Below are 19,136 nucleotides of genomic sequence, written 5' to 3'. Positions count from 1 at the left end.
AAAGATTCACTCTATCAACTTTCATGGAGATTCAAGGGGGAGGAAACCCATGGCCTCCAGAGGCTCCGTTGGTGTGGAGTACTGACCCTGGGCTTTGGCTGCTCAGGCCTACACCCTGCATCCCCCATTGTGAGGCCCACAGCCCCTGTTGCTCAGGACCAATTCTGACAGGACTGCCCCAGGGTCTTTATAGAGACACACTTTCCTCAGTCAGCAAACCCAGGGCCCTTGCAAAAGTCCCTCAGTAGACTCAGGCAGGCTGGTAACCAAGTACACAAAACTTAAATTGAAAATCCTCAGATCTGCACAACTCTCAAGCCCAAAAGTTTTTGGTAGCAAAACTAATCTGACCTGAATCATTTGGCTGGAAAAACTGACCTGAACTAGTGTGAGGCTATTTATAGACCTCATTTATCCCACTTTAGGTGAACATTCATGTTTCTCTGCCAAAATATGAATCTGTTTGACAGAGAGCCCCAGGCCCTTGCTGGGACTGCTTATAAAATATATATTTATACTGTCTCGCCTTCTGAATTCTGGATATGTAAAATACACCCAGCCCCTAGGAATTTGGATAAGGGATGGGAATACCATGTTTTGTGAAATTATATGGACATGAATTTAAAATTTAATCTGCTGCTAATTACTAATTATGTGACCTTGGATAATTACTTAACTTCCCTGAACCTGGGTCTTCAATTATATGAATGGTGACGTCAGGGGCACCTGACTGGTTCAGTCAGAAGAGCATGCAACTCTTGATGTTGGGGTCATGATTTCGACCCCCACGTTGGGTGTAGAGACTACTTAAATAAATAAAACTTTAAAAATCAATAAATAAATAATAAGAAAGAATGGGGAAATCAGCTCGTGCTACAAATGCTTTGATGGTACTTACCTGACTCAGGAATCACTTTCCACCATTACCTTTCTCTAAAATTTCACTCCCCTCTATCTGCCCTGGTCCTCACCAAATATCAGAACTCAATGGCTTACTTGGAGACCTCCACCTTTACAGCATCCCAGTGTTGCTTATGCCTTCTCCTTTTGTCTAATTATCTACAGCATCTCATCAAGCTAAAGTGCAGCATTATTCTGAAAGCATCTGCACATGTTGGGGATTGGGGAGACCACAGACTAGGAATTTCAAATAAGATTCTATCACCGATTAAAAAAAAAATAGATGTCAGGCAACGAGAAGGGAAGTGTGTACACGCTAGAGGCTGGAGACCACCTCAACCCAATTCTTTAATGCCGTAGGATTACAAACTTGGCCCCCTCCCATTGTTTTGATGTCCCCAGGTTAAGAAGGGCTCTGTGACACTCAGGTGAGGGGAGGAATCCTAATGCTATGGGACAGGAGAGAAGAGACCAGTCACAAGTTAGCAAATGTCAAGAATATGTTTCCATAATTGTCCACAAAGATACTGAACATCTATAAAAATCCAGAGTTTTTGTCCAAGGGAATCACACATTATAAATCTTTTTGGTGTTTGAGATTTTAACCGGCTCTGTAAGCTATGAAGACTGATTTCCTCATCACACACTAATAGGAAGACATCAGACAAATTCTTCTCAGATGTTAAACATAGTGAAAAGCATAGCATAAAATCAAAATCTGGGTGTTTGAAGAGATCTTAAAGATTAATCTAATTTCCTGATCATTTGACAGATGAAAAACTGAAGCCCAGAGAAGCTTTATAACTTGATTAAATTTCTCAGCTGGTAAAAGGCAGAGCCAGAAGGACTCAAATCCTTGCATCCATTAAGAAAATAATAAATAAATGGCAACCTTGTGTCGCCATTGGAGGATATTTGTATTAAAATTCAGTATTCTGAAACATGCAAGAGTGCTGCTAGAGAAAGAGCATGGGGGAGGGCAGTCGGGAGGTTTCTGGAAGCAGCTCTGCCACAAAGTTAGGCAAAGCAAAACAAATTTAAGGCCCTTCCAGTTGGGAGATGCTATGATGCTATGGTTCTTCTTGTTACATGAAAGAAATGTCATCTCCAAAGATAAAAACTACCAAGGACATTAGATCCTGTGAGAATCGGATCCAGTGGTTTTCAATATTAAGTTTAGTATTAATTAAAGGAGACTGCTCTGATTGCTTAAGATCAGAATATATGCTGTATTTGAACACATGACCAAACAGAGTTCTGAATTATAGAAGGTGATATTTTCTCTTTTGGAAACTATTAGGGATTGCAATTTGATGCATACAACTTGTCTTCAGCTACTTATGCCTGTTCAAAAGAAACCATGCTGAGCTTCTCTGCCAATGATTTCCAGTCAGAGAAGCCTTCTCTCTGCTCAGCATAAATAGAGTTTGGAGAGCAAGGAAAGGGCATCACCATGCACACTTGACATTTAATATGACTGTATAAGATGCAGGCCACTTGGGAGAGGAGAGGCAGAGTTAGAAGAGAGACTCAAGAATACTCTATAAAATCCTACCTTCTTGCTTTTATTTTCTTTTTTAAAAATATTCAATGCCTCCTTGCTCTTTTTTCTTGTTTATGTCAATTTGATTTCCTTCCCCTGCCCCATAGACTTGTTCTTCCTCTTGTTAAATTGACATGCTATGAATCCTTGAGATATTAATTCTCCCTAGAAATCCTTCAAGATTATTAAAGTCCCTGTGTTTGCATCTTTGGACTTAATATTTTTCCCTCTACCTACTATTTACTTCAAACCATGTCATATACTTTAGAACTGTGTTCACATTGCCTTTTGGAGAAAGTATTCTTACCCCATGGGACATGTACAGTGCAACAGCAAGCTTCCCTCGGAAAAGCCCTTATAAAACATGAGGGGGTAATTGTTTGAATTACAAAAGGACTTCTTTAAAAACCTAATCCCTTGGTGCAAGTAAATGTTTATCTACTGATCCCTCAGACCACTTGTAAGAGAAGTGGCTTAGTAGCCACTGCCAAATGAAGGTCAATCATAAGAGATAGGGCAGCAAAGACAATACAGGGTAATCAGTAGAAAACGGCTATTACGTTGCCCTTAGTACTCATCTCATCATTTAGGCAAAACAAAATACCTTTTTCTAAGATATCATAGTACAGTTAAATAATGAAAGTTATACCAGAGATAGCTATAAAATCATCCTGCTATTTCTGGGTCACTAAACATTATCCATAAAGTGTACTTTGTTGACAGGAGTTGGAAAAAGACCCTTCAAAAAATCTATAGGATACTATGGTCTACTTTCTACATTAAATTTACTGTTAATAATACTGTCCATGATCAGACAGAACTTAAAATTTTTTGAGGATAGTATAGTAGAATGTTGTTCTGTAAAGTGAATAATAATTATGATTACTTTTAATGATGTGTTCTTTGTACCTTAAAGAATTAAGATACAAATTCTTATAAACAGTGAATTTGTTGTATCCCAGGAGTAAAATTATTTATCAGAAAACAGGTATGTTAAATAATATGTGTAGTATATGAATATATTATATTCTGAATTTTGGGAAAAGAAGTATCCCTGCAATTAGTGATTTGCCCATTCATATTAATAATCATTTATATTAGGTGAGTGACCTGGTAGTAATTCTTGGAGATCTTTCACATAGAGATCTCAACCTAAGTTCCCTCCTTCTGCCTATCTTATTATTATTTCACTCAATTTTTAGAATACTGTGACCATCTTCATCTAGGTTATTAAAACCTCACTCGTAACAGCCACCTTCTCAAAACAGCAAGCACAGTATTTACATAAATTTCTTGAGAGAATTCTTCCAAACAATATAAAAGCACACTACTGTATTATAAATAAAAAGCTGTAAATACCATACCTTCAGTATCTAAATTATAATTTGAACAAAATCCATAAATGAGTAAGGCATGAGTTATTTTTAGTAGATAAGAAGTAATCGAGTCCATTAAAAATAAGAGATTATTCAAATGTAAGAATATTGTTCAATGTTGTTTCAAAGTCTATTATAACTTCTATTGCAATTGTCATATTTATTTCCTTATGGTTCTGACTGCTCACCTGCATGGACAGGAAGCTCCTCGGTTCCCTTCTCCCACAGGAATTGGTTGTCTATGTGTCCTTGGAACTTTAACAAAGGGATTCTTAACATGATGGTGTCATCCTGTTAAATCTATCAAAGGATAAATGGATAAACAAATGTGACGTACTCATGCAATGGAATATTAACCACAGAAAGAAGTGAAGTACAGCTCTTCACCAACTTACAATGGGGTTATGTCCTGATAAACCCATCATAAGTTGAAAATATCATAGGTCAAAATGTATTTAACACACCCTAACCTACAGAGCACCATGGCTTAGCCCAGCCTAACTTCAACATTGCTCAGAATAGATGTAGAAGCTTACAGTTGGGCAAAATCATCTAATACAAAGCCTATTTTATAATAGAGTGTTGAATGGGTCATGTAATTTATTGAATACTGTACTGAAAGGGAAAACCTGAATGCCTGTATGGGTGCAGAATAGTTGGAAGCGTACCAATTGTACCAGTTGTGAACCCTGGTGACCCCACGATGATCTGACGGGGAGCTGTGGTTCACTGCTGCTGACCAGTATTACGAGAGAGTATCACACTGCATATCGCCAGCCTGGGAAAAGATCCGAACTCAAAATTCAAAGTACAGCTTCTACTGAATGCATATTGCTTCGTGCCATCATAAACGAAAAATCGTTAAGTCGGACCACCATTAAATCAGGGGGCTGTGTACTGATAATATGCTACAACATGGATGAACTTCAGAGATTGTGCTAAAGGAAAAAGCCAGACACGAAAGATTACATATTACATGATTCTAGTTATGTGAAATATCCAGAAACGGCAAATCCATAGAGACTGAAAGCATATTAGTGGTTGCTAGGGACTAAGGCCAGGGGAGAATGAGAAGAGTGTACATAAGGGGTCTGGGGTCTCCTCTGGGAGTGATGAAATGTTTTGAAACTATTACTAGAGGTAATGGTTGCACAATATTGTGGATGTACTAAATGACACTGAATTGTACATGTTAACCTGGTTTAGTTTATGTGATGTGAACTTCAACTTAAAAACAAAACAAAACAAAACAAAACAACGGCACCTGGGTGGCTCAGTTGGTTAAGTATCTGCCTTCAGCTCAGGTCATGATCCCAGGGTCCTGGGATCCAGGCCCACATTGGGGTCCCCGCTCAGTGAGAAGACGTCTCCCTTTCCCTCTGCCACTCCCCCTGCTTGTGCTTGCACTCTCTTTCTCTCTCTCTCACTCTCTCTCTGTCAAATAAATAAATAAAATCTTAAAAAAAAAAAACTTTCAGTGACTTCACGTTGCTCTTAGAATGAAGTTCAAGATCTTAAATGTGGCCAGAAAGGCCCTCATGACTTGTCCCTTCTTATCTCAGTAATATTGTTAGTGCCACTGTCATCCTCATTCTCCAGACTCAGGATAGACCCGTCTGTTACAAGCTTCTAAAGCACTAGATGCTCTTTTCTCAACACAGACTACTTTTCCCCTACTCTGCTTTCTCCCTTTACCAGACTAATTCCTGCTGAACTTCAAGTCTTAGGCACAATGTCACTTCCTTAATATCATTCTTGTACCTTTGTCCCCCCAAGTAAGGATCCCTGTTGTCCATCCTCATGGCCACATGACATTTTGTAGTACTTACTACAATGTTAATGTTTTCATTAATTAGCTGGGTGGTTATGTGCTTACTATCTATCAATCCTTCTAAATATATGTTCTACTGGGGCAGGATTCATGTAGTGTTCCTGGTATGTAGTAGGTACACAATAAATTCTTATTAAAGGAATGAATTAATTGAGAATCTGTAATGTTAACTGGATTAAATATTTCTTTTGGTCTTGTTCATCATCTATTAAGCTATGAACTATGGCTAAAACAATAGATATTTTTCATACCTCCTTTTAATAATTACAACTGACATTTATACAATATCATATACTACTCATGGTGCTAAGTGCTTTACAGATATGATCTGATTTAATTCTCATAAAAACATCATTATTGTATAGTAGTATTCCCACTCTGTTATTAATCCCATTTTAGAGACAAAGAAACTGAGAAGTTCCCTGGTTACTAAAGCCACACAGATAGTGTGTGATTAATTCAAAATCCTGTTTTTCTGAACTCATTTTCACCATGCCTAACAGTCTGCTGAAAAGCATATAAAGGGCTGGCATTCAACCACACCTGAGTCATAGTGGTTCTTGGAATAACACTGGTAAATCAGAGGGGCATTGACGAGATCATGCTGAGTGTAGAACAGTAGTTTAAGAAGAAAACGTGGTTTAAAGAATAGATGTTCTGGGTGGAAACCAGAATCATACAGCATTATATGAATTTATTAAAATGAGAAACCACAGAAAATTTACTCTTAAAGTTACACAGGAGATATTTGTTTTTAACTCCATTTCAATGACTGCTCATTATATTTTAACAATTAGAATTATGTTTTGCAAGAGAAAGATTGATCAGACATTCTTGGACTAGTTCAAATTCACATTTCTGTTTTACTAACTAGATCCCCTGGAGACTTGGTGGCTGCTGTGGGTCTTTCAGTTGGTCTAAGTAGCCTGTAAACTGATACAGGCTACATCGACATTATAAGAGCACTATCCAGACTGTACTATCTCAGCAGGAGTCATTTGAGTAATGATTAGCACACAGCACTGAAAATACAGGGCAGCAGGTATTGGCAACAGATAAGGCTGGAGGATTAAATGAGAGTGTACAAGACCCAGCATTTGAGTTTAGATAAGGAATTCAAAACACCAGCTTCTCTGTGTCCTTAGTAGATTGTTTCCTTGCCATGGAAAGCTTGTATAGCAGACTGAAAAGTAGCAAGGATTTGCATGTGGAAATCATAACCAAATATCAAAATGGGGAGAAAATGTTCCATTTTTATGTTTCTAGTAGAAGGACTGCTGCAGTGAGCCAGTTCTCCAGGAACAGTAAAGTTAAGCCTTGAGAATCCGAACTGATTGGGTCAGTCCAAACAAATGTGATTTTTATCTATCAATTATTCAAAAACCTAGAGTAAAAGTGAGAACTGCATAATTCTCACAGTTATGAAGCTCATCAGGTCTGGGGTGATGCCAGAGGTCCTTTGGGAGCTGAACCAAAAATTAGAGTTCAGACCTGAGTCACCAAGATGGGCTTGCGAAATGAGGCTGAAATATAGACAGAAAAGAGAGCAGTGAGAGGACCATATGGTAAGATTTGGATAGATGAGACAATGTTTTAGCAGCTGGTGCGAATACGTAACGTGTAGACAACGGAGATGAATTAGTTATCTATTCACAATAATGCTGCATAACAAATTATCCAAAACTCATAGCTGAAAACAATAGACATTTATTTAGTCACAAGTCTGTGAGTCCTCAATTTAGGCTGGCAATTTTGGCTCGGTAATTCTGGCTGAGCTCGTTCACATATCTGGCAATCAGCTGCAAGTCACCTGATACTGAATAGCCTCAGTTGTAACTGAGCAGTTCTGAACAGGGTCTCTTCAGCAATCTAGGCTTGCTTATAACAAAGGCAGAGGAGCAAGATAGAAAGCAAAACCACACCCAGGCTTTTTAAGCCTCTATTGCACCATCTCTGCTAATATGTATCCCATGTCCAAAGCAAGTCCTCTGAGGAAACTCAGAATCAAGAGATGGTGAAATGGATTCTTCCCCTTTTGTAAAAGAAAATGCAAAGTCATAAGGCAAAGGGTGTCATGTCAGTTATCTATCACTCTATTAAAAACCACCCCAAAAGTTAGTAACATGAAACAATTACCATTTACTTTGCTCACTATTGGGGTTATTCTTCTGCAGATCTTTCCTGGGCTTAGTCAACAATCTAGCCGAGACAGCATCATCTAAGATGTCCTTACACCCATGTTTGACAGTTGGTGTTGGTATTGAGCTATGTATCATCAATAGGCTGAACCAGGATTTCTTATGGTGACTGGTTTACAAAAGCAAGAGAGAGCAAGCCCTAATGGACAAGTGCTTTGTGTCACGATTGCTAATGTCCCATTAACCAAAGCAAGTACCATAGTCAAAAAAAATCACAGAGCTAAGTCCAGAGTCAGTACAGGAGATGACACAAGGGCATGGATACAGGGAGCTATGGTTATTGGGGACCATTAATATAACAAACTTCTAGGGGTATGGATAAGGGGAAGGAATCAAAATTATGGTGCCATCAGTGTAATCAATCTACCTCAGAAGAGATGTTGAAAGAAAAATTTAAGGAAACTTTTGTCACATTATGACTACATTTCCCTTGGCATTTTCAAGAATAATTTTAAAAGGTTTCTTAAAAGAGTTTTGGTGAATTTTGTTGTATAATATACTTTACTATCCCCTCAATGTACATATTTTTCAATATTACTGACAGTAAAGATAGAGATACTTCTAATTATCCAGTTAAGATAAATCCTGACTACAGGAAATATTTCCTGAGTTGCAATTCATGTGGGACTGGCTATGAGTACCTTCGCTTTATATAGGTTACATAATGTTGACTTAGGAGATATATATATATATATAGAGAGAGAGAGAGAGAGAGATAATATATTATATATATTTATGTAAGACTGGGGTATACAATAAATTTTAGTTTGTTTGCAAAAAGTTGAAAAACTGGTATCTTTATAAAAAAAAGGAGGAAAAATGACTGAATACTTTCTAGCTGACTGTTAGACTCATGGCGACTCATCTCATCTCAATATGGCCTCTCTCTTTAAGATGGGTTCTTAGAAGCTGGATCTCTGAAACATGATTCCACCTCATTTTCATATTGATGATTGAGGAAGGACACCTGGTCTAAACTGGGCCAACCATCTTTACTATTCTAGGAATATGAAATCTGAGAGCAGGAAATTCAAACTAAGATTAGGAATTATTGAAGCTAAATCAAATTGACAGCAATAGTCTTTCATCTGAAGTCCCTAGAGCCTGTCTGATTTCTGCCCTTTTTAGATGTTTAACACATGTTTGGATTCCATGAGTTACCTCCAAATCCAAGAGTCTTCCAATATATTTCCCTTCCCCCCCTTTTTTTTTAACTTAAGCCAACCAAAATTATTTTCCATATGTAATGGATACAGTAGTATGCTACCCCAGAATACCCTTTAGGATTGAGATTCTCATTCCTCCAAAGAAGTATCAGGACCAAAGCATCATATCCTCCAAAAATTACCTTTGGATGAAGGCAGCTGCCTTGTTCTTTTCCTGGGGGCAGTCCCAGATATGTCACCAGTTCAAGAGAAGACCAAATCAAGTACTTGTAGCGATTTGATTTTATTGGATCTCTTTAATTCTCAGAGAGGCAACAGGCCTTCTTGACCAAGATCAATACATATTCCTAATATGAGTTGTCTTTCTTGCCTTCCAGGCATTGGCCAGTACCACTCTAAAAGGATTTAAAGAATATTTGATCCACTGACATGAGAATTCCTCTTAACATTGCACTGGACTGAGGGACATAGTTTATAACAAAGTAAGTGTAATTGGTGGGCACATACATGTCCATGGAGTCCACTGATCCCATTTCACACCACCAGAAGCACCACGTTGCAAGGCAACAGACATTTGATGGCACTGCTGAGGCATTGTCTTGAAGATGCCTATGAGGATGAGGCACCATCATTAAGGACACAGTATACGCCAGAAAGCAATGACTATTCCTTGGTTTTGAGCCCCTGTTGAATGAAACACATGAACCCAAAAACCAAGAGCAACAGTTAGAGTGGCTCTGCTTTTACCACACTCCCAGACCACTTGAGAATTTGTATTTTTCACCCCTACACATCTGGATTCTGCCAGTGTAGAGATTCTAGTTCCAAGAGGGTAAATACTTCCACCAGAGAACACAGTAAGCTTTGGCTATTACCCAATCATTCCAGGATTCATACACGAAACTATGAGAGCCAAGAAAAGAACTCACCACACTGGCAGGGGTAAATGGCCCTGTGCATCAGTAGGAAGTAGCTATTCTTACACATGTAAATAAGAAGAATACACTTGCACTTGACACTTTGTTGGTACTCTCCTGCCAAATTTTGATGGTAAAGGGACAAAAGAAATAGCAACATCCCTAGAAGAGCATGATGACCACGGACTTAGACTTCTCAGGGACAGTAGAGGAGGGAGATTATGAGTATCAGTTGCTGCCCTGAGATCAGCAACAGTAGTAGAGGGTACAGTTCCTTCTCACTAACATTTGTCTTGTAACTTTCCCAGGAAATGATAAAAATCAGAATCCTGGAGGATGTGTTCCTAAACGGGGTAAACTTACTTTAAGAAGCAAAAGGTTCTAAGCAACATATGTATGAAGAATAGAAGATTCAGAAATGCCTTTCATGACTGAGGCACTGGTTTCTCCTCAGCTGCCAGAAGTGTTCGCTGCTGACACCTCAAAGCTGGGTTCCTCTCTGGGAACTACCTTCAGTCGAGGGGAGCCACCTAACCCAAGTTCATGTTCCCTCCCTGGTGCAGCCCTCATCCAAATGCCTGCTCAGGGCAGGGATACAAAGTCCCAGCCCCTGCTTCAATTTTGAAAAACTCAGAATGGCCATCCCAGCTCCAGATCTGCCTCTGGGGTCACCCGAGACCTTTATTGCAATTGCATCACAGGTCAGCTTTCCTCTCTGCCTATTCCTGCCTTTAGGTGTTGTCCTGAGTGAGAAAGCATGCCTCAGTCAACTTCCTGCTCAGAAATATGTCTCAGAATCTTTCTCCAGGAACTCAACCTAAAACACTCTAACTTCTATCAACATGAATATGGCAGCTTATTTGGAGGAAAGTATTATAACAACCAAGCAGATGAGAGAGAGAAAGAGTGATGCTCACAAAATCCTGTAAGTTAGACACTATCATTATCTATATTTTATAGATGAGGACATGGGAAGCTCAGATAATTTGAGAGATTTTTCTAAACTCATTCATCATGGCTAAGTCGGTCTGACTCAAGAACCTGTATTTTACTACTATATTACTCATAAATAGCCCATTCCCTTTGTATGGCTCTTTACTAGGCTGGAAATGAAAAAATAAAAATAATTCCCACCATTGTCTCCCAGATACTCTTCATGAACTGAGTTGATGCTTAAGCCAGGATAAGATGCTCTCTCTCATAACAGCAATTCAGTCTCTAATGCCTATGTTATGAGTTATAGATAAGGCTCTATGAAAAGACTCTATTTGAGAAGCAGCTAAGTAGCTCATAAGCAGCATCCTAAATATTGAGAAAACATCTTTGTATGTGTGCATCCATTGCATACTTGAGGAATTGATGGACCAAAATTGTCTGGTAGAGATTCTGCTTCCAAATGATGAGTTTCTTAATGCATTATATGGAGTATTATCTTTTTTATTTGCAATTTGATTTAATCTGACAGGAAAGGAAGGAAGGAGAAAAAGAAGAGAGGAAGGAGAGAGGGAGAGAAAGAAGAAAGAAAAGAAACCAAGATACTAATATTAATTATGTCTGGAGATAGAATTACAGGATTTTTATTTATCTTTCCTAAATTTTTTGCAATTAACATAGTACTAGAGTAAGAATCAGAAAATAAAGTGCAAGATCCTCTAATTTATGATGCTCTTCAAAAGGATGGAGGATATACCACTGGGAATATGTAGCTAGAGAAACAAGTCTGGATGGTATTTTGAGGTCCCAGGGTACCCTAAAATGGACTATTCAAATGTCACTCTAATACAAATTATTCCCAATCAGAGAAAGAATAGATTATGGAAGAGTGGTTCAGTCTGTTTTGCTTTGTGAACTGTAGGTCAAATTGTGTACGTATGAATTTGCAGAACTTTATATATTCATGAACATAGATTGAAAGTCAGCAGGATCACGAACTCTTTTCCCCTATCAGAAATAACAAATGTGTCCAAAATTCTCAACAAAGATTAAAAACTATTAATAACCAAGTTAATGCTGTTATTCTCTTAGAAGACAAGATTGGAAAGTCAAATTGTATGAAGGTCTTTACAAAGACTTTACAAAGAAAGAATAATGATGGGTTGTAATGCCTTACCATTTTCACTATAATGTCTCTATCAGGTTTATTTTACTGAACTACATGCTCTGGCAGTACATCTATTTGTGTTATTTTCTTTTCCCAGCCTGTCATTGGGGTAACCCTATTCGATGAACTACTATTTAATTGCCTCATCATGGGATCTAGTAGTTACAGCCACAGCAAGATAATATGGGTAAAGAAATAGAGAACAAGTTTGTTTTTTATTTTTCTACCATCTCCAATTTATCCTTCCACAATGTACCTTAGAATATAGTTTTTCCTCTAATGATGTAATGTATGGTGATTAACATAACATAATAATAATAAAAAAAGAATATAGTTTTTCCTGTATTTCAGAAAAAGAAAGAATATTGGAAACAAGCTCCAGCCTGTCAAATAAAATTCTATATAACTAGCTTGTCTGGCGCTATTCTATTAAAATGTTCTTTGAGATGTCCTCATTTCTGAAGGGCAAATGAACCCAGCAGGTGACTGAGTGATTATGACTTCTGATTCAGAGCTCATTTTTAAAAACATGAACTGTTTAATGCCGGCTGATTGCCATCACTAACATTCCCTTGTTTTCAATGCCTTCTTCCTCTTACTCACTACCCGAATCCTGCTCTGCATCCAGAGAGGCCATTTAAAGGGAATCCACAGCTAAGTTTCAAACCCTTAGATGGCAAGAAAACTTACTATAATATTAATTTTCCAAGACATATTTAGAATCCTCTATTTTCCTATTCCAGATGTAAATGTTAAGAAATGATTTGAAGTAAAAGATTCTTAATAATAGACTGAAATGAAAGGGAGTTGCTGTCAACAAGAGACTCCACTGCATCTAAAATATGTCCTATATGGGTGTCCTGAGGAAATCCAATAGCAGTAAAAGCAATTACTGTCCTATACTGAAAAGTTATAAAAGCGAAGCCAAACAAAACAACAACAGCAAAACAGTTCACAAACAAATCAACGCTGCTGGCACAGCCTTCTTCATGAATACTTCTGGGATATTCCTCAAATTCTGAATATACTGTCTTTTGATTATAAAAGGAAATCCTGTTTTTTATTAGCTTATAACCTAACTGCAAAAGATAAAAACAATAATGTGTTACACTAGAAAGCCTTCTACAGTTTTCAAATAATATGTACACACTCTTCCTTTATCTGATTAAGGTATAATAATACTTGGCAACAGCTCTTTGACAAGAGATGGAGGTGTTTATCCCAAATTGTAATCTCTTGGAGATGTGGGTGTTAGCCCATCTTTAAAAAGACATTTTCACAGTAACTAGAAATCCAAGAATCTCCAATAATGCTACAAAGTTGTCTCTTCATCTACTGAATCCTCAAGGGCTTTATCACTTGTCATTTTGAAGATGATCATTAATCAGAACACTTTGCACTCAAACCAAATTGTAACCTATGGGCTTTTTACAAACATAGCAAGCTACATCAATAAAATGCAGCTGTTGCAAAGTGAAATGAGGCTGTTCATCATAATACGAGTAGCAGTCTAAAACAGGAAGATAAAGATGACTACTATACCCATTTGAAAATGCTAGCATCATTTCTCTCTTCCTAAACTCAATATGTTACCTAAAGGGGAGCCTGGGTGGTTCAGTTGGTTAAGCGACTGCCTTCGGCTCAGGTCATGATCCTGGAGTCCCGGGATTGAGTCCCACATCGGGCTCCCTGCTCAGCAGGGCGTCTGCATCTCCCTCTGACCCTCCTCCCTCTCGTGCTCTCTATCTCTCATTCTCTCTCTCTCAAATAAATAAATAAAATCTTAAAAAAATATATGTTACCTAAAGTATGAGTATCAGGTGTGGAGGGAAGAAACATACAATAGCCATTATTGAAAAACACAGAGATAGGTGTAAAAATAGAATACGTGGGTATATAGAAGTTAACATCAGGGTTTTACTGAAAGGCTCAGTTTGTATCTATTCAGTACATGCAGTCCTAACTGGTGCTTTTTGATTGCTAATTCAGAAACCAGCTATTGTAAAGCAATAGAGCAATTGTCCATGGTTAGAACCCATAGACAACTGCTCATCTCACTTCACACCAACCTGGAAGCTGAACTTAGTACCTTGAAACATCCCAAGCAACAGACATATATCCAGCTCAACATACTAGCTATACACAAAAAAATGTCTTATTGAGGTTTTGTGGGGACATGTGAAAAAAGGCTTATATTACATACAGTATGGCCAAACTTCTATCATTTCTCCAAAAGTTCTCTCTCAGTGCATCAGTCTGCCTCTCCTCTCCAAGTCCAGCATTTCCAGCTAAGCTCCAGAACTGAGACCTGAGTCCCCCCCTTTTTTTTTTTCTTTCAGAACAATTGAAGTCTCTAACTCCCCAGCCTCCTGTGCTTCTCCCATGTGGCAAGGTGCCCACATCCTTGGAAGGAAGGGAAAATTGTAAATAATAATATTTTCTCTTTTCACATTTTTAAGGATATGCAAGTATCTCAAGGGCAGACTGCTAAGTCAACCTTAAAAAGGGACTGGATTCAAAAATAGGACCACCACCAGAAAAACAAAGAAGCTTCAGTCTTGTATCAGCTTCTCTCTGATCATTTGCTTTACTCTTCTCTCTAGTTTTTCCTTACTTTCCTTGTATTCCTTCTTATATAAAAAGTAAAGGCTACCACAGTCGGGGATCTTTGTTATATAGATTGGTAGTTTTCAAGTCTAGCTATACATCAGTTCAGTTTATTAACATGGATTTCTGAGCCTCAAATGTTATGATCTCTAGATCTGATAGGGCTTGAACGTTTATATTTTTGAAAGCTCCCTAAAGTGGCTTAAAGATTAAGCTCCTGTAGACTGTGGACTCTGAGAAACAAACTGAGGGTTCTAGAGGGGAGGGGGGTGGGGGGATGGGTTAGCCTGGTGATGGGTATTAAAGAGAGCATGTACTGAATGGAGCACTGGGTGTTATATGCAAACAACGAATCATGGAACACTACATCAAAAACTAATGATGTAATGTATGGTGATTAACATAACAAAATTTAAAAAAATGTTAAAAAAAAAGATTAAGCTCCTAAAGCAAAGAGCACCTTCTCCCCCCACCCCCCAAAAATATGGCAATGTAAATAAGACAGAAATGTATTTCTTTCTCACTTAACAGTTCTAACATGAATAACCCAGATAGGCAGAGTAGCTGGGCTCCACCTAATCATTAAAGATCCCAATTTCCTTCCTTCTTGTTCATCCATCATACCAGCTTATAGCCAAGAAGTGTTTTACAGACTTGATGCCTAGGGTCTTGCCCTTGATTATTTGGTCAAAGTAGGATCACTGACATATTCACTTTCTGGCCCTTGGGAAGGTAAACAGTAGAGATTCAAGCCAAACAATCTCCTTACCAGCAAGTGAGGCAGAAGTGGCCCACACCATTTCTTCCCCCAAGCTCTTGGTGAGGACTTAGTCATTTGACTGGGAAACATGTCTATAGCTAGACAGCCATGTACCCAGGAAGATGTGAAGAACATTTGCAGGGAACCTAGGCACTCTACCATACTCCCGAAGGGTTTCTAATGCGCAGGCAGGCATAGAGAAAAGAGATGGTGCCTTTCTACCTGTCTCTTTCAATTCACATACTATCAGCTGTCACAAAGAGGAGAGGGCACTCAACTTACAGTCAGAGGATTCATGGGCAAGTCCAAGTCCACCACCAGCTGTGTGACCCCAAGCAGATCATTTCATAAAAATATTATATGCTTAATGTTAAGTGATTTATCTGCATCATTTCTTTTAATCTTTACAGTGTAAGGCAGATATTTTTAATCTTATTTTATTAAGAACCTAGGTAATTTTTCCCACTTCACACTGGTATATATTATCAAAGCTAGACTTCAAATTCAACATTAGCTGAACCCACAGCATATTATCTTTCCCCTCTGCCATATTTAACCTCACTGAGCCTCATTTTCTCATAAGTATAAGTAAGATAGAATATCTACCTCAATGAGATGTTGTGAGGGTTAAATGGGCTAATTTAAAGGTGCTGTATAGATCTTAAATACCAACATAAATAGAAGTCATTATTTTCTTTTGTAAGCACAGAAAATGAAACTCGTTTGCCAGGGTTTGTGTTTTGAATTCCATTCTGACAGGGGTGATAGATTTGCATTTATTCATTCACAATCTCTGGTTCTGTCTTCTGTGATCAATAGCACCCATTTATGAGATGACAGTTCAGAGTTAACTTATAGCTGTGGAACTGAACAAAGCCAACTGGCCTGCATGGGAATTGAATTAATGATCTGGAACTGATAAGAATCATACTCAGATGAACTGAAATAAGTAGACATCGACTATCATCATGAAGACATAGAGTAAAGATAATAAGACTCAAGGAAGAACAATATTTCTTTGTCACCCCTGTGAGTTCATTCATTAAAGTCTTACAAATAAAACTAGCTATCTTATGAGCAAGTGTCCTGTTACCATAAACCAAATTAAAGCGAATCCCAGCACATTTCTTCATTTCAGATTCCAGTCATATTATTGCAAAGCCTACCTTTTCTTTTATGGAAGCTGAAAACTTCGGTCTGCAAATCATAAGTTGCAGAAAAGCCAAGAATAAAACTAGACACCAAATAAGGTTAAACACATATTCCGCTCCCATCATTCCTCCCTAACCTCTCCTCTCAAGCAAGCATAAATATTTGGGGAAAGAGTAAAATAAATACAAATTGAATTACATGCTATTATTGCCCAGTTGATTTTTTTGTAGCACTTCTAGGTATGTAACTGTACATGGGGATGGGTATTAATTTTTTATAAAGTAAAATTATTGCTTTTTGAAACTAAGAAGTCTGATCAAAAGGGTCCCAAAATTTCTGACAACCTCCAAAATAATTAATACCACTCAAATCTTAGATTCTCCCTAACTGCTCCACCAGGCACATCCAGGGTTTGGCCTCAGGATTTCTTATTTCACTTGAAAGATCTCTTACTTCAGATGACCTGTTAACCAAATTAAGAAAAAATATTTTTTTAAAGATAAAAGGCAAGCTTTGTAATTGGGGGGATCTAAATTTTCAAATTAAGCAAAAGGTAAGTTGCCTTTTCACCGTAGCTAGATGGGAATCCTCTATGGCAGACTGAGTATGGGAAATGAAAAGCTTTCCCTTTCTTATTGGAATAGAAACAAAGGAGATCCAGAATTTGTAATATACCTTTGTTTTCATGGATCTTGTCAGAGTGAGTGAACCACACATAGTTAAGGACATCATCTATGGCCAATTCATGGCAAGATGGCGGAGGAGTAGGAGACCTAAATTTTGTCTGGTCACAGGAATTCAGCTAGATAGGGATCAAACCATTCTGAACACCTACGAACTCAACAGGAGATCAAAGAAAAGAATAGCAGCAACTCTCTGAACAGAAACGCGACCACTTTCTGGAGGTAGGACGTGTGGAGAAGTGAATCCAAGGCGATGTTCAGGAAGATAGATGGCCGGGGAGGGAGCCTCCATCGGCTGCTTCTGGCAAGTGATAGAGCCCCGGAGCACAAAATCGGAACTTTTAGAAGTCAGCTCTGCTGAGGAACGTCGCTCCAGTGGCTAAGCAGGGGGTGGAACCCTCTCTGGGACAGTGTGGTCTCAGGACCCTCGGTGTCACAGAAAGACCGGGGGTGCCTGAGTGCGGCAGAGCTCCCAGGTATGGGAGCAGGGAAGCCAGCTGCAGAGACGGAGCCAAGGCACGGGCTCTCAGTTCGCGGTTGCCATAAACCATGATCCGCGGCACAGTCAGGTCACTGCTCCTCCAGCCGTGACCCAAAAAGCGGCAGATCCGGGGAGACTCCCCTTCTGTCCCCAGGAGGTGCAGCGTGGGAGCGCACCGCAGGGATCTGCTGGGTTTGGAGACTCCAAACGGGGTCGTGTGCCAGAGATAGAAACGCTCAGTCACAGGCCCGGGGAGCACGGAGTGCGGCCGGAGACTGGGGAGACGGGAGTGACTGACTGCTTTTCTCTGGGGGCACACTGAGAAGTGGAGTCCCAAGTTCTTGGCTCCTCCAGGACGGAGATAGGGAACCCGTGATTTCACTCTCCTCCTCCAAAGCTGTATGGAAAGCTTAAAGGGAACAAAAGCTCCTGAGAGCAAACCCCAGCAGATTACTCAGCCCAGACCAGCAAGGGCGGGGCAATTCCGCCTCCGGCAAAGACATTTGGGAACCAGGGCAACAGGCCCCTCCCCCAGAAGATCAGCAAGAACAGCCAGCCAAGACCAAGTTTACCGATCAATGAGAACAGCAGAACTCCAACAATAGGGGAATACAGCACATAGAATTCATGGCTTTTTCCCCCCTATTCTTTAGTCTTTCAAAGTTAATTTTTTTTTAAGATTTTATTTTTTATTTATTCATGAGAGACAGAGAGAGAAGCAGAGGGAGAAGCAGGCTCCCAAGGAGCAGGGAGCCCGATGCGGGACTCGATCCCAGGACTCCGGGATCATGACCCGAGCCGAAGGCAGACGCTTAACCATCTGAGCCACCCAGGCACCCAAAGTTAATTTTTTTTAACTTTCTTTTTCTTTTGTTCTTTTTCTTTTTTTTGAATTTTTCTTTTACCCTTTTTCAACCAACATCTTAATAATCCCTTTTTTAAAAAATCTTTTTTATTTTTCATTTTTAGAGTCATATCCTACCCCTTCATAGTACTTAACATTATTTTTGGTGTATATATATATATATAAGTTGTCCTCTCTTTAAAATTTTGGGATACAGTTTCTTCTAACAGACCAAAATACACCCAAAATCTAGTGTATGGCACTAATCTATGCACCAGCCTGAACATATTTGATCATATTCTGTTTTTGTTTGTTTGTTTTTATCTTTTTCTTTGTCTTTTTTTTTTTCTTTTTTCTTTCTATCCTTTTCTTTTCCCCCAGTTTCAGGTCTCTTCTGATTTGTTTAGTGTATATTTTTCTGGGGTCGTTGTTACCCTGTTAGCATTTAGTTCTCTCATTCATCTATTCTCCTCTGGACAAAATGACAAGGCAGAAAACATCACCTCAAAAAAAACAACAAGAGGCAGTACTGACTGCCAGGGACCTAATCAATATGGACATCAGTAAGATGTCAGAA

Source organism: Callorhinus ursinus, unplaced genomic scaffold (assembly GCF_003265705.2).
Source record: "Callorhinus ursinus isolate GAN/ISIS: 27379988/994484 unplaced genomic scaffold, GSC_fseal_2.0 scaffold27, whole genome shotgun sequence".
Classification (NCBI taxonomy): domain Eukaryota; kingdom Metazoa; phylum Chordata; class Mammalia; order Carnivora; family Otariidae; genus Callorhinus; species Callorhinus ursinus.
Note: the sequence above shows the minus strand (reverse complement) of the source record.